Source organism: Cricetulus griseus, chromosome 7 (genome assembly GCF_003668045.3).
Source record: "Cricetulus griseus strain 17A/GY chromosome 7, alternate assembly CriGri-PICRH-1.0, whole genome shotgun sequence".
NCBI lineage: Eukaryota > Metazoa > Chordata > Mammalia > Rodentia > Cricetidae > Cricetulus > Cricetulus griseus.
The window spans coordinates 95,741,398-95,758,027 of record NC_048600.1 but is presented as its reverse complement, the minus strand read 5'-3'; the positions used below and the strand labels follow the sequence as shown (position 1 = coordinate 95,758,027).

Here is a 16,630-nt window from a genome sequence, read left to right as displayed (position 1 = left end):
GGGATCCAACACCCTCTTCTGGCCTCTGCATGCATGTGCACGCGCGCGCGCACACACACACACACACACCAATAAATAGTAAAAATAAATCTTTAGAGGATAGAGCCACCAGTGTCGAGGGTCCATATCTATGCAAAATCATACCACACTATGTAGGACAGACATGAGACAGCCCAACTGATGTCTGCTTATGTATGTGACTCGCAGGATCATGAAAGAACAACACAGTTGTTCATTTAAGCTAGTAAGTTTGGGGTGGCTTTTAATGCAGCAGTAGTGAACAGTAATTCCCCATTTTCATCATATAGCTAACCCAAACTGAAATTCCCTTGATGCTCTCATAGACTTTTCCTTCTTCATTTTTGCTCGTCACTACCAGAAATCACATGGTCTTTTCAGGCTGGCTGACTAGCATATCTCTTATGTCTTCTTTAATCTAATAGTTCCTCAGGCTTGTAGAATTCCCCTATAATCTGATCTTGCCAAATTCTGTGGTCCTCTATAATGTGTTCTTGTATCTCCAAATTTCCTGTAAAGAAGAGGAAAGATCAGTCTGAAAGTATAATCAGATTAGGGCTTGCTTTACTATCCCCAAGGCCACTACATGGTAGCCTATGTTCTAACTTAAGGGTTATTGATGAGTGTTTGTCTTTCCTTGAGCTAGTAATTCATTACCTGTCATGAAATGATACAGCAAACACCCACCCTCTAGTTTACTATTGATTACTTATTCATCACCAATATCATTGTCACCATCATCGCCAACATCACCATCTCCATCACCACCATCATCATTATTTTTGATTTATTAGTAATGTAGTACATCTGCACAATTTTTTTCTCTTGAAGTATTATCTCTGGGCCTTGTGGCACAGGCCAATTATAATCCCAGCTATTTGGGAGGCAGGCAGGAGGATTTGAAGTTTAAGGCTTGCCTGGGCAACCCAGCAAGATCCTATCATAAAAATAAAGAGCTACAGAGGGTTGGGAATAGAACTCATTGGTAGAGCAGTTGCCTAGCATGCATGAGGTAGTAGGTTCAATTTCTAGCAACTCTTCCCAAAAGCAAGCATTGGGATACCCAGAGACAACAGGATAAATGTTTGGTTCACTCTATTTTTTGCCAGTTCTCAAAATAATGTGTTGGTTTTTAGCTCCTGTAGAGACCACAATGATTTATTTTAGTCTTTGCATATTGTGGTGAACTTGTAAATTTAAACATTTTGGTGTGTTTTTAGCATGGCACAGTTACTGTCTTCACTGATGATGAAACAATACTGTATCTGACCAATGGGAACCTGTTCAATCTTGTCATCTTGATACCAACCCAGAAATTTTGTATCATTTGCAGTAGTTTTCTTGTTTCTGGCTTAGAGATGCTCTGGCTTTGTCTTGTACTTTGTCATTTCCTAATTTTAGAATGAGCTTTTTTTTTTTCTGACTTAGTCTGGGGCTTCCAGTTTATAATCCCAGCTGCTTGAGAGGCTGAGGCAGGAGGATCACAAGTTACAGGCATGTCTGGGTGGGCTATAGTGAGTTTAGGGCCACTGCTCAATTTAGTGAGATACGCTCTTAAACAGTAAAAAGAGGGCTGGGGGTGTGGTTTAGCCATAGAAAGCCTACTTAACTTGCACAGGGCCCTAGGTTAATCCCTAGTACACACACACACACACACACACACACACACACACACACACACACAGAGAGAGAGAGAGAGAGGGGGGGGTGGGAAGAAGGAAGGATGTAAGGAAGGAAGGGAGGGAGGGAGGAAGGGAGGAAGGAAGGAAGGAAGGAAGGAAGGAAGGAAGGAAGGAAGGAAGGTTGTAAGAATAAGAAAGAGAAGGCAAGTGACTTTTCTCCAAGGATGCTTGGCCTCCCTTTGCTCTGTCACACACGATGTCTCTCACGAGGCTAACTGTGAGAGAGAAAGGTCTGATGGACTTTCTATTAGGACAGAAAGCCTGAAATTTTCCAGAAGGTCAAATTGCTTGGCATAGATTTGTGTTTTTCCCTGAGATAAATTTGGAAAATTTGACCACGTAAGAGCACACCATTACCGCATCTGCAAAAAGCAGTGGCCACAAGAGGTGACACCTCCTCATTAATCACTGTTTTCTGTGACAATTGAGATAGAATCTCACTTTTGTTAATAAAAGGGTCAAAGATATTATGATTTCTGAGCTGGTTGAGTCTGCATCTGGGAGATCCAAACATGCACTGGTCCTCAGAGTGGGTGTGGTGTCCAAGTCCCTGCTGAGCCCTGGAACTAATCTGTCCACCTGGAAAAGTTGAACAGAGGTGCTGGGGGACCACATGCGTGCCACAATCTGGCTTGTGAATGGTGGAAGGGTATGTGAAGAATGGCGCTAACATAACTTTCCCCTACACGTTTTGAGGATAAAATGAAATGGTTACACAGAGCAACAACTGACTCCACTTGGACCATTTTCTTTGGCTTTTCCCATCTATGCTGGGAACTCTGCAGTATTCAGACCACTCCCACTTAGCTTTTTCTCCAAATTAACACATGTGTCGAGAAGCTCTGTTGAGCTGGGGAGATGGCTCAGTAGATAAAGTGCCATGGTGCATGAGGACAATAACTCAGATCCCCAGAACACAGGTAATGCTGAGTGGGTACGGCAACCCACCCGTGCTTCCAGCCTCAGAGAGCAGAGGCAGGGGGTCGCCAGAGCAAGCTAGCTTCATAGGTGAGATCTGGGTCTAAATGAGAGAGTCTGCCTCAATAAATAGGTAGAAGTGTCCCTGGATGATTCATGACATTAATCTTGTGGCTCAACATGTATGCATACACACATGAACACACATTCAAACTCACACATGTGCCCACACAATGTGAACATGCATATATATTTGAAGAAAATGGAAAGAAAACTGTCAGTTCTCACAGGCTCTCTCTCTCTCTCTCTCTCTCTCTCTCTCTCTCTCTCTCTCTTTCGTGTGTGTGTGTGTGTGTGTGTGTGTGTGTGTGTGTGTGTGTGTGTGTATGTGTGTGTGAGTGTGTATGTATGAAACTTTTGTCCACGATTTCTAGGTTTTTTAGGTGAACGTGATATTTGCTCCTGTTGTAGACCAAGGCTGAGGTGCCCCCTGACCTCACTCCCTGGATGATGATGCTGGCCACAGTGCTGGGTACCGCTGAGCACTTTTTGTGTGCAAGGCTGTTCTATGCAGACATGTGTGTCTCTGTTCATTCAAGACACAGCCAGCTCTCTTCCAGCTCATACAGTGACTTGCTAACAAGGCTTCCCAGCATGGCTTTTGCCTCCTGTTGTGGTTGGCTCTTTACAAAAATCCAGAGGAAGCCTTTGAAAACATGAGCTGGATCATGTCACCACTCAGAGACCTTCAGTGACTTTCTATAATCCACTGTTCTGCAAGCACCTCACTGGATGACACCTCCACATAAGTCACCCCAACTTCTGGGTGAGCCCATCCTCAGCTCTGGCAGTCTCTCTCTCAGAGTCTTTGCTTATGCTGTGCCCTCTGCCTGGGTGGCTCCCTTCCCACCCACTTCTTCCCGTTTCTACTCAGATGTCACTGCCCTGACAAGGCCTCCCTCATCGTTCTCCATGAAGCAGCTCCCTCCATCCCCTCAGTTTCTAGACCCTTTCTCCTCAGCATTTCCATCAACTGCTACTGTGCACAGTTTCTTCATTGTCATCTGCCTCTGCTTCCTTCAATGTGAATGCTTGACAATGCCACTTTTATCTGTATCCCGAGCTCACAAGACAGTGACAGGCACATAATGATCAGCACGTATGAGCTGAGTGCATGGTGGCTCTTAATTTCACAGCCTCAATGATGCCATTTTCTCTGGTTTTGCAGATGAAGAAGTCAAGGCTCCCACCCTCCATATCTGACACTGTCCAGGATCCCACAGTCAATAAGTGGGAAGGTGAATGCACCCATCAAACTACCAGCGGCCACCAAAGCTGTGAGCCATGGGCTAGGCCCATACTCTTCTCCTCTCTGTCATGACATCTTCAAAGGGATTCCTTCTTTCTCTGCATTATCTGTAACTGCCTGGAACCTGCCAGACAGGTATTTACCTCTGCCTCTCCACCTTGGAATTCTAGCTACACAAAGCAAAAGGCTGTCAGGGGCCCTATAATTTCCACCGCCAGCAGCCCACTCTGTACGCACACAATCCTATGAGTGGTGCCTTGTTAGGGTGTCCCAGCATGGGTGTGCTCCCGTCCTCCATTGCCATAGACACTTCTAAACAGGGTACTAGGTGGAAGATGAAAAACATTGAGAAGTCACCCCGGAGACATTTCACATCTCCATCCCAGAGACCTTGGGGGTGAGAGGTCAGAGGAAGAGTGGGCATGAGAGGAACAGCCTCACCAGGCCACCATTTTGATTTGACGATGTCGTTTTAGCAGCGGTACATCAAAATGGCTATGCTGACATTTCCCCTCCCATCCCACTTTTTATTTTCATGATAAGATCCCTACTTCTAGGTTTATATTCAGAAACAACATTGACTTGTCAGGTATAGTTTCGTGGATCATGGCAAATGCGGTGCTCCACCGCTACCTTCACAATCATGGAACACAGTATGTCCGTCACTCCCTACAGCATTCTTTGACCCATCCCTTTCCAGCTGCCTCCCGCTGGCAATCCCCAGCAGCATATCCCTTCCTTTTGTATCATCCCTTTGTCCGGAATGTCTCAGAGGCGGAAGCATATGATATTAGCTTTTTGGGTCAGGCTCTGACCACTTAGTGAAATGCCCTTGAGATTCATCTCAGATCTCATTGCACATTGCAGGAGGGCCTCGCTTTCTACAGCTGAGGGGTTTCCCATTATATAGGTGAACTACGGTTTTCCCATGCTGTCATGGAAGGGGCACTGAGATGGTTACCACATGTATATTTAAAATAATGGATAGAATAGCAGCAAACGTTCTTGGGGAGACTTTGAAATGAACACAAATTTTTACATTTCTTGGGTGATTAGTTAAGTGTAGAGCAACTGGGTCACATGATACGTGCTTTAACGCTAGAAGAAACTGTCACATTTGCTTTGTGGAGCAGAGACCCTGTTGCTGCCATCCGTCCTCACCAGCACTTTATATGTTATTTAGAAAATTCTATTCTAAGTGTGTCATAGCAGCTGGCGAGGGATGGGGAGTACCTCTTTGCTTACCCATCTCCCCTGTATCAAAGTTCCAGTTGTGCCCAAATGTGGCCTCTTCTATTTGTGTTCGGCTGTTGGGTATCCCAAGCATTCTGCTGCCTTGTCTAGGGATCCAAGTGATGAGCACGGATTTAACATTGCTCTTGTAAGGACCTTGGGCATGTGTTGGAAACATGGGGGTGAACGGGTGTTATCTAGAACTAAGAACCACAGCAGCTGTATTCTAATTTTAGTAACTGAGAAAATTCTTCCGGGCTGTCTAGTCCAATCCCATTTTCTGCTTCTTAATAGGGAGACAACTGAAGCCCAGAGAGGAAGTACTTTGCTCACATCTTACAACTAGAAGGCTGGTGAATTAGATCAAGAACTTCTACCCACTAATTTGATTTTTCCAAGGTCCCAAGATCTTGTTACTTAGACCTTGGGGGCTGTGCAAGATGTGGTTCGGGTCCCTGATAGGGTTTGGGAGAGAAAGGGAAGCAAGACAGGAACATTTGAGGGAGAAGAGATACATGTGGCTGTCCTAGTGGCTTGAAAGCCTGGAGGAAACAGAGGGAAGGCAGAGTTGGTTAAGCCAAGATTCTAGGGAGGAGGGCACCTCAGGATCTAGCTTGGAGGGGAGTCCAAGATCCTGGTTATGGTTGTGTGAATTCCATCTCACTAGAAGCATGCATAGCTTGTGTGGTCACAATATACGGGCCAACGGTCACCTTCCCCATTTGGTAATAGCCTGTAAGTCTCAAATGAGTTTTTGTTTGGTTGGCCTTATGGTACTTTCTAACTCTGCTTTGGCTATGTTTTCTCTATTGCCTTGTTTTCTGGGCCTCTCTAGTGGGGAGCACCTTGGTGACCCCTCTTTCAGTCCATACTGCTGCTGCCGGAGCTTAAATCCGGCAAGCAGCTTCTCGGATTTGCTTCGAGTTGAAATCAATATTTGCTGAGAAGAATGCATCTTAATTTCAGCGGCCAGTTCTCCGGGCGAGAATTGCTCTAAAACAAACCTCCAAACCCACAGACTTAATGCGTCCTAGTTCAGTTGTTTAGTAAATCTCTCAGTACAGGGAAAAATCCATTAGGCACCAGGCAGGGGTGGGTGGGGGAGCTGGGAGAGTGGCAGCTTCAAGGAGGTCCCAACAGCAATCAGAGATGGAATTTAGAACCCCAGGGACACAGGTGAATCCCCAGCTGTGTCCCTGAACACAACCCAGGACTTCTCCAGTCTGATGAAAGCCAGGAGGCCTGGCCAGAAAGTCACTGAGAAGATGCCACTGACAGAACATGGGAAGTGTCTCAAGCCCCCATCCCCAGTGCCTGCCTGGGGGAAATGTTTTCTAATTGCCAACTGTCCCATTATATATCTACAAGGAGGTGATCGATTTTCTTTTTCTTCGGCAGGACCAGGGGAAAGCAATCATTTACCCCAGAACACAGACTTTAATGAATCTGTGGAAAAGGCGAGGTCACCCTGATTACATCTGCCTCTGGCAGCCTGGGATGGCTCCATGTGCTCTTAGGACTCACTAAGCTAGGAGGGCTCCGGATCTTGTTTCCTTTCCTGCTTCCTGAACTCTGCTGAGTCAGACTGGACCCTGGAGATCCTCCACAGTCTCCACCCCGTAGCAGAACCCAGCTTTGCCACTTCCTGACCGTGTATTTCAGCTTGATCTCTTTGCACCTCAGTTTCCTCAAGAATAGTAAAGGGCAGAATGCTGTCAGGACTCAAGGTCCTAGTGTAGTTGGCAGGGCGTGACAAGGTGACAAGATGGCCACTTTAGTGTCTCAGTTTATCCTGTTTCCACGATACGTTGACTATTGTGTGTCATGATGATAAGCAAATGGAGAAGGAGAAGGAGAAGCCTAAGCAGCATTGGGAATTTGCAAGGAATGGTGTGTGTGTGTGTGTGTGTGTGTGTGTGTGTGTGTGTGTGTGTGTGTGTCGAGGTGGGGGTGAGAACGCTTTCCATGGTCAAATAGGGGAGATCAGAAGTGAGGTCAGCAGGCAAGAGCAAGATCTCAGAGATGGCTGGGAAAGCATGCTCCTTCCTCTCGGGAGTTTGGGCTCTAGATACAACCTTGCATGGCTCTAGATAAAACCTTGCATGCTCGGTGGCTTAGTCTGTCTCAGAGTTTTGGGGAGGGGGAGGGGCAGCCAACACTCAGAGAGGGACAGTCAGGTGAAAACAGAACAGTCCTAGCCTTGGGCCTCCAGACTTCAGTTCCCAGGCTTTTCTCCCGTGGTCCGGCCCCACCTTCGCTTGCCTCTTTCTGTAGTTGGCCCAGGGCACTCAGCAGACAGGCAGGCAGAAAACCGAGGTGGTGTTAATGAAAGGGGAGGGAGGGAGCAGAGAGGAAGAGGTATTTTTACCTTGAATTATTTTTATTAAATGTCACAACGGCTTCGCAGCACTTGGGATCCGAGTAGACAAATCAATGAAAATAATTATAGCGAACATCCTGCCTTTCCACTTCTCTCCTTGTCAGCCTCCATAGCTCCCTGGGCTGGCAGAGAAGCAGGTTGCCTCAGCTTGCACTCCAGCCCCAGGGGGGAGGGAGCAGGACTGGCCCCTCTGACCTCAGCCCTTTCTACACTTTGTTTGTAGCAGCTCATAGTTTGTCCTGGCTCAGGGCTGGCATCTTGGAGGGAGGAACCACGCTAGCAGCAGCAGGAAAAATGAGCCAGAGGCCAGAGAGAGATAGGTAACTCCTACCAGGACTTAGACACTGGGAAGGAAGCTTTTATTCTTAGAACACATTTATGGCTTAGAAATAAACCTAAGAAGTCTAATATTTCTAGCAGGTGATGACATTAATCAAAACCGCATGAATGAGGTGTGCAGGAATTAACCCATCCTTATGTGTATTCAGCACCCATCTATTTATTCATCCATTCATCCCTCCCTCCCTCCCTCCCTCCCTCCCTCCCTCCCTCCCTCCATCCATCCTACCATCTAGCCATCCAGCATTCATGCAACACACATCCATTTATCCACCTGCCAGCCAGCAACCCAGCATTCATTCACTCATGCATTCTTCCTCCCACCCATCCATTCACATACTCCATGAGCTTTTTCCAGGACCCCATAAGAAATTTGTTGTGTAGAAGCCCATATTTTGCCATTTAAGAGTTAGCTGTGTGTAGTGACAACTTCCATTTGCCCTCTGCATTAATGGGCTCCCTAGACCCCCTGGGTTCTGATTGGGTTCATCCCATGGAAACACAGGAGATGAGCTGGAAGGAGGGGAGTGAGGTAAGGTATTCAGTTTCCTGTTTCTCCCCAGGGGCTCCTCCAGCTAAAACTCCCTGTTGTGGGTTGGTGACCATTTCCACTGTGTGTCCTTTTCCATAGTTGGGGGAGCTGGGAAACTCCTTCAAGGAAAATGTGTCTGTGGGTACCTGCACTCCCGTACTTCCAAATTCCTGTGGTGTCTCTGGCCCTGTTAATGTCTTTGCAATGTCCCCAGGTGTTTTCTGCTTCCTTGGGTCCTGGCTTCCCGCTGAGACTGACTGACAGCCTGTGCCACCTGGCCTCAGCCTGTCATTTCATCTCACTGAATCTCAGTTTCTCTATGGATGAAGTGAGAGTATGAGGTCTGCTTTCCTCAAGGAGAAGGTGTGACTTGCCAGAGGTGGCACAGCTGGTTTACAGGCAGAGCTGTAGGTAAAAACCCCAACTATCAAGCACAGAGCCTATCCTAATCACTATTGCTAAAATCTGGGGCTCCAATGCTGGTGGCTTGAGCATTTGGGGGGTCATGATAACAGAAGAAAGATCATGATACATAAAGGTCTCCAAATATTCTCCAGCCTCCCAGGACACCCATGGTTGAGCTGGTGTGTGTATCCAGTGCTCCTTACTTGGGTAAACTTGAGGTGTGGTTCTGGGACTGTCAGCATCCGTGTTCCCTGTTGTGTCACTGCCTACCAGAAGATGACTCTGTGGGTCCCACTCACTGGTTGCAATCAAGAAACACATGGCCTGGGTGTTGGTTGATGTCATTAAGGGAGTCATTGCCGAATTTCCTTCTTGTCTGGACAGATAGGAACTTAGAGGGGAGGGACCCAGAATTTTAAAAATTAGTTTTTATTTATGTGTATGTGTGTGTGTGTGTGTGAGAGAGAGAGAGAGAGAGAGAGAGAGATAGAGAGAGAGAGATACAGAGAGACAGATGAGAGATAGATAGATAGATAGATAGATAGATAGATAGATAGAACGCACACACTGACTCAGGTACCCATAGAGTCTGGAAGAGTTGCATACCCTGGAGCTGGAGTTAAATGCAATTGTGAGCCACCTGACATGGGTACTAGGAAGTGAACTCTTGGATCCTCTGAAAGAGCAGTAAGTGTTCATACTACTGTGTCGTCTTTCATAGCCTCAGAGTGATGGTTTTGTTGAGTGATCCCCAAGTGCCAGACACTCTACAAAGGAGGCCTTTCCTTGCCTCTCCCTGCAGTACAGGCAGCAAGATTCCTCAGCCCCGGATTCCAGGTGAGGTAACCTAGACAGAAAAAAAGAGAAAACTCAAAGAGGTCCTTGGGGCTGTGTTTTCCATGAGCACACAATCTTCCTGTCCTGAGGGTGAATGGTGCAGGGCAGAGATAATCTGTTTTATTTGTAAGCAATTTACAGCTTTTTTGTGTCTTTTGGCCTTGACAATTGAATTGTACCTCCTTTCTATGTTTTCTGCCTCACCCTCTTCCTCAGCTCACTCCTCTTTATATTATTTGCTTACTTATTTTTATTTCATATGTATGCATGTTTTACCTGTATGTTCTGTGCACCATGTGTGTGCAACGCCTGTGGAGGCTGGAAAAGTATTGAATCTCCTGGAACTAGAGTGAGAGATGGTTGTTAGCCATCATGTGGGTGCTAGGAACCAATCTGTGTCAGTTGCAAGAACAGCCAGTGCTCTTAACTACTGTACCATCTCTCCAGCCCCAACTCACTCTTTCTTGACAAGAGTATATTTAAGTCTCCTGCACCCTTGACACGGGTGCTGTTCAGCCTTGCTTCCTTTTATAGGTACTACATGCTCTTTCCCTGTCCCACTTTCTTCCTTCATGAGCCTCCTTGCTGGTGTAGCCTGCTCTATTCTGTCGGGCCATGTCCAGAAGAGGCTGCTAGGGACCTCCCAGTTACTGGTTTCCACAGGAATGAGGTGGTTCTCCCATTCAGCTTCACTCATTCATTCAGCAAATGTAACTAAGTCCTATCATGAGCTTAGGATGATGGAGTACACTAGGCACTAGAGAGGAAACCTTTAAACAAAGTATTAAAGCGCCCTTTGTGCTCACTAGTTTTATGGCAGCTTGACACAAGCTGAGATTGTCTCAAAGGAGGGAACCTCAATTGAGAGAATGACCCAGTAAGATCTGGCTGTAAGGCATTTTCTTAATTAGTGATTGATGGGGAAGGGTCCAGCCCATTGTGGACGGTGCTATCCCTGGGCTGGTGGTCCTGGGTTCTATAAGAAAGTGGGGTGAACAAGTCACGGAGAGCAAGCCAATAAGCAACACCCCTCCATGGCCTCTGCATAAGCTCCTGCCTCCAGATTTCTGCCCTGCTTGAGTTCCTGCCTTGACTTCCATCAATAATGTGGAAGTACAAGCCACATCAACCCTCTCCTCTCCTACTTGCCTTTGATCATGGTGTTTCATTACAGCATTGGAACCTCTAACTAACATATCCTTCTTTCATGGATCCTGCATCCAAATGAGTGTCAGACAATTAACAAGCACAAAAATCGTCAGTGTAATGGAAAAGAGACAGGTTAAGCGGAGGGAGGTGTGTGTGTTATTATGGGAGAGGCATACTGTTTGGGTCATCCATGAGAAAGTAAGATTTAAGTTTCAAACTGAGGTGAAGAGTGGAAGGAGGGCAGCATGCATATTGGGGTGGAGGGTTTTAGGCATGAGAGTAGCAGGTGTTAAGGTCCCAAGGTAACAGTGCACTGGGCATCTTCAAGGAGTACCAGGGAGGCCAGTGTTTCTGGGAAGGAAGGGAGTCAGAGTAGATGAGACCAGAATTAACAAGGGGCTGGTCATGCTACCTTGGAGGCTGGAGTAAGGAAGTTTGGCTGTTCTGAGCATGAAGGGAAGGAACCCAAAAGTTAGAGCAAAGAAATGATTGATCTGATTTAGATTTAAAAATATTGCCTTGTATCCAGGTGGCGGTGGCATATACCTTTAATTCCAGAACTTGGGAGGCAGAGGTAGGTGGATCTCAGTGAGTTCCATGCCAGCCTGATCTATAAAGTGAGTTCCAGGACAGCCAGGATTGTTACACAAAGAAATCCTGTCTCAAACAACAACAACAACCAACCAAACAAACAAACAGAAAGTGCCTTGCTACCAGTAGAGATTAACTAAAGGGGGATAGAGGGATAAGTGGCCACGCCCCCTCTGCAGCACTTGGCTTTTGAGCTTTCTTGTGGCACTTACATGCTGCCTGCCTCTCACCATGCCTAATCCTCTGAAATGATTTCTCTTCTGCCTTCCCTTCCATGGATATGGAATTGGGCTGTTGGCTCTTTCCACGGTACTGAAGTCCACTATGCAAGAATGTAAGTACTCCTGTGCATCCAGAACCCATCTGTCCCCGACCTATCAGCTCTCAGTTCACTCAGGGCGGCTGCATGCCAGATGGGTTTATCCAGCTGTTTTCTGGAATTCCCCACTTAATTTTTCAGGCTCTAGTTAATCAAGGGTAATAAAATTTCTGAAGGCAAAACTATGGATAAGGAGGGTTACTGTGTATTGTGGCTGAGGGTTTACAAGACAAGGGACTCCTGAGGAGAGTCAAGAACAAAAGCTGTGGCTACGGTACCAGCAGTGGCAGGGAAAGCCATCACCTGGCAAGGAGGTTCTACCCCCTGAAGCCCGGCTTCCAGTGTTACCTGCACCCGAGTGAGCTCTAATATCTTAGGCCAATTACTTACCTTGCTGGCTAAGCCTCGAATGTCAGTTACAAAATGGAGAGAGAACTGTTTATCCCCGGGGATGTTCTAAGGACTGGAGTTACTAAAATGTGTCCCAGCAGGATGCCTGGCACAAACAAGCTCCAGAAACAGATGCAGACAAGAATGGAACGTGAAGGACCTGTGCAAGTGGGGCAAAGAATTCCACCCGGATGTCTGGCAGAAGCCTGTTGAAAGAGCTGGTCCTCTAAGGAGAGCTTATAGGTAGAGATAGAAAGAAATCCATGCATAAGGCCATCTAAACAAAGGCCTCTGAGACATTTTGTTCTTGTGTTTTTTGTTTTTTTTTTTTCCTTTGCCATATTGCTCAGGAGCAAGACAACAGAGAAAAGCTGATTCCCAATGCCTGGCACAGTTCTCTGCAGGTCCTAGGAACCTACCTAGTCTCTGAGCGGGGGATGTATACTCAGTGAACTGGGAAGTGTGTATGCCTTCTCCGACCTCTACCCTCTACCTCTCATCACCTTTGCCATGCCCTCGGCAGCACCCTCTTTTCACAGACCAGGAGTAGGAGGCTGAGAAGCATGCAAGAATATCTTACAGCTGACATGGGAGGAAGCATGAAGATTTGCAACAATGTGATACTCAACCCTCCAGGGCTAGGCTACAACAGTTTCAGGGATAAACTTTCCAGAAGTCTCCTCAGGTAGACTGAGCGATTCATGCCTAGCACCCATAAAGACAAAATTCTTAGTGGTTTCTGCAGAATACAGGGACGGACTATGCAGCTACAGTCAGTGGTTCTTGAGGGCCCAGAGTGGTCTTGCCCAGGGTTAACCAGCTCCCACAAAACCAGAGTGTCCAGGCAATCTGCAGTGCTCTTCTAGGCCTGGCTGAGTTGCCAAGTTAATACGACTGCCTGGTTGTAACACGACACAAAATGAACTCTTCCCAAAACAAAATTTTTTAAAAAAGCAAAACATTCCAATCAGGGGGAAGAAGCTGTGGGTGCATATTAAGCTATCTGACACCGTGTGTGTAATATCTTTTCAATGCCAGGCAACCTGTTAGCTTCCTAACACGCATATTCTGGGATGTTTGAAAATATGGTCCTGCACTTAACAAATGGTTCTGTGGGCATGCTGGAGGGGAACTCCCATCTTAGGTGGGTGTCTAGCTTTTAAAACTTTCTTCTCCCTGTCAATCCAGTCCTGGGCTGGCTAACAGAGTGAGTCATTTCAACCCTGTCCGTTCCTGCCTCACTGGGACAGAGTCCTCAGCTGGATGCAATTGCTTCATGTGGCTAGCTCCCCATGTGGTCTTGTTCCCAGACTGACTCACAAACTTGGCATACCCAAGTCTGTCTAGATCATTTCACCCATCTTATTGTAGGGAATGCTGAGGCCTAGAATGCTGGTCTAAGATATGGGTGGGAGGTCATTTCATTTGGGGCTGTAGCATTCTTGGGTGTGCTGTTCATGGGGTCAATGTGCAGTGATGAAGTTGCTTCTGTATTTTGGGAAGCGCCAAGAACCAGACATCAGAGAATGTTTCTCTGACGGAGGAGAAACACTCACTTTTCTAGGCTTCTGAGCAAATGGAGGTGCCTGTCTGTCTCTGTTCTCTCTTCTGGGCTTTGTAGAGAAACAGGCACAGATACCAGGTGCCTACCATAGGGCTCTTTCTATAAGGTCTAGGTCATCCTGAGCTCTCCCACCCTGTATAATTCTCTGCCCTTGGGCTTAAGGTCAGAGACAGGGGACTCACTAGAACAGAGGAAATCCCCACTGGACATGAGCTTTGTAATCTGCTTGCTGATCTTGGCTGGGTAACCCGTTAGGTCATTTTAATTTTCCTGAAGCTTTTGACTTTTCTTGGATCCTTAATCAGATAAGGGGATCTGTGGTGTGTGTGTGTGTGTGTGTGTGTGTGTGTGTGTGTGTGTGTGTGTGCGAGCGCATGTGTGTGCCTGTGTGCCTGTGTGCCTGTGTGCCTGTGTGCCTGTGTGCCTGTGTGCCTGTGTGCCTGTGTGCCTGTGTTCATTTACACTGGGGCTGGCTCACCTTCTCTCCTCCCCTTCCCTCCTCTTTCCCTTGATCTCCTCTCTCTCTCTCTCTCTCTCTCTCTCTCTCTCTCTCTCTCTCTCTAATCATTTCCATCTCTTCCAGAATGCTTAATGGAGTTTGGAGACAGAGGAAGGAGGGCTTCATATCCAAGCAGGAGACAGCTCTCTCTCCCTCTTTCCCTCTCTAGCAAAGTGCATTTGGCATAGGAGAGAGTGCATCTTGGGGGAGGGGAGAACTCCTCCATTTGGAAATGGACATTTTTGACACCCCCTCAGCTATGTTGTCATTGGTCCCACCTACCTGGAGAGGCCAGTGCAGTCTGCAGTCACGGTGGCAAACCAGCTTCAGACTGAGGAGAGTGAATGCATGGAGAAGCATAATTAGAAGAGGAGGGATGCTGGTGGCTGTGGGGCTCAGGCAATGCCCAGCAAGAAGGAGCCCAGGAGGGAGCCTCTAATAGCTCATCCCTGATACTTTTTGAAAAGCTATGGTCTTCCCTTCCAGCCTATCTGCCTGGCAAAGTGCAGCCCAGCTGGTGGCAGCAGCCTACTGCCCAGAGAGTGTGCCCAGCCCCCTTTGTTTTGGAGAGCTCCAAGCTACTGGGGTAGTGGGCATTCTTCTCAGGCCCAGGGTGTGGGGGTGGGGTGTATCCTAGTCGGGGGAGGGGAAATCCTCACAGCAGAAGGAGTAGGGATGTTGAATACTTTCCTGGCAGACCCCTTCCTGGCCCTCATTGTGCCAAGTATAGTGGTCTGTACACAGTAGATATTTGATTAATACTCATGGTTTTGAACTGAATTTTCTGATGATGGCTCTGGATGGGATCCATCACCTTCTAGCCATTCCAGTTCTGGAACCCATGAGCTCGTGTGCTACTCTGGTTCAGGAATGAGGGACTCTGATGGAGGCATAGGAGCATTTAAATCACAGGTTCTGCCTCAGCCCCGAGGCTGTATAGAGTAAGAGGGGAACACAGATGTGACAGGGACAGCTCAACACCTGCTTTTATCTTCTAGAAAGAACCACAAGACGGCCGCCCTCTATGGGGGCAACAAGGATGTTGCCTGACCCCACCTACAAGTAGAGTGTCCTAAAACCTGGGGAAAGACTTGTCTATGGCCTTATGGCAACCAGGAACAGGGTTGGGAGGCAAAGGGCTGGTGACTCCCAGAACAGTGCTCTCTCAATGATAGCAGTGTGCGGTGTCTGGACAGTGAAGACCTGGAGAGAGCCACTGTCCTGGTACAAAGGAGCACCAGGCATGCTTGGACAGAGAGATCAGATGGAAAGCACGCTTAGGATTTTGAAAAAGAAGTCACCCTGTCCACTCCATTTACATCTTCTAGCTTTAAGACAGGCTCACCCATTCATTTGTTTACTCATTCACTCATTTATTCGTCCAGACACTGCTTTGTGAGCACAGGAGTAGGGACCACCGAGTCCATGCTAGAAGGAACGGATGATCTGCCACCCCAGGTTACCCATTTCTGTCCCCTGACTCCAGGCTCTGGCTCATTGCCTTGGATATGTGCCCTCTAGACAATATTCCTGCTTCTTCAGCTCCCTAGAGACCCTTCCAGAACTCTGTGGTCAGCACCTCTTACCTGGCCCAGCTTTTCCAGTGGAGCCAGAACCCTCCTTCTGGGGTACAGCTACAGGAAGCACACAGTCAGCACATGGGGCTTCCTCATGGGCCATGGTGCTAGCAGGGTTCCTTGGCTTGATGTCCTGACTCTGGCTCTCCTGTAGCCTGTGCCTTGTTCAGCAGGCTCAGCCACACTGAGAACATGACTGATCCGTATGTCTCTGGGGAGGAGTATGGGAATGAGCTCAGCTGACTTCTGGTCAGGCTGTGGCCACTAACCACCACTCCGCACTTCTGTAATGAATGGCCTGCCGGAACTTCTGCTTGGAAGCTACTTCCTTTGGGATAAAGACTCTTTCAGGAAGAGAGAGGGGGGGTCCTGTCTCTCATTCCATTTCCTAACTCTATACTGCCACCCCACCCTACACCTACCTGACCAGACCCTGGCATTCCTCTACCCTGCTCTGTGTCCATATGCATCTCCTCGGAGCCACAGCTAGGCCTAAGGAGCTGTCATGTCTCTGTGATGCCTTCAGCTCTAGGGAGAACAGCCAAGAGGAAAGGAATCTGTCTTTAGACACTCAAGGAATCCCCTGAGCTGAAACAGAACTGCAGCAAGGCTGGTGAAGTGGTTACACACCACCCATAACGTCATCTCTCCCTAGGGGCAGGAAGGGGAAATTGACCAATCGGCCAAGGAATCAGAGGGAGGCTGGGAGTCTCTGAGCCAAGAGGCAGCCCTGGTCCCTTTAGCATCGTCTCCTCGACGCTGCCCTTCCCCCTTGTAGGATTTACTCTGCTTCGATCATCTGAGGACCAAGTGGAAAACAGCCTGGCCCTTAGGGGAAGGCATGGTTTTGCTCCTTTCTCCGCCTGCTAATGGAACCAGCAACCATAT

At 47.6% G+C, this 16,630-nt stretch overlaps 1 long non-coding RNA gene across 1 annotated transcript; it reads right to left on the bottom strand.

The window, feature by feature from the left end:
* Positions 1 to 263: 263 nt before the first annotated feature.
* On the bottom strand, positions 264 to 16,136 carry LOC103159564. The gene is made up of 3 exons (XR_003487252.2): positions 15,752 to 16,136; positions 14,448 to 14,496; positions 264 to 529 (listed from the first exon to the last, which is right to left on the bottom strand). It is a non-coding gene; the product is annotated as an uncharacterized LOC103159564 (long non-coding RNA).
* Between the last annotated feature and the right edge of the window lie 494 nt (positions 16,137 to 16,630).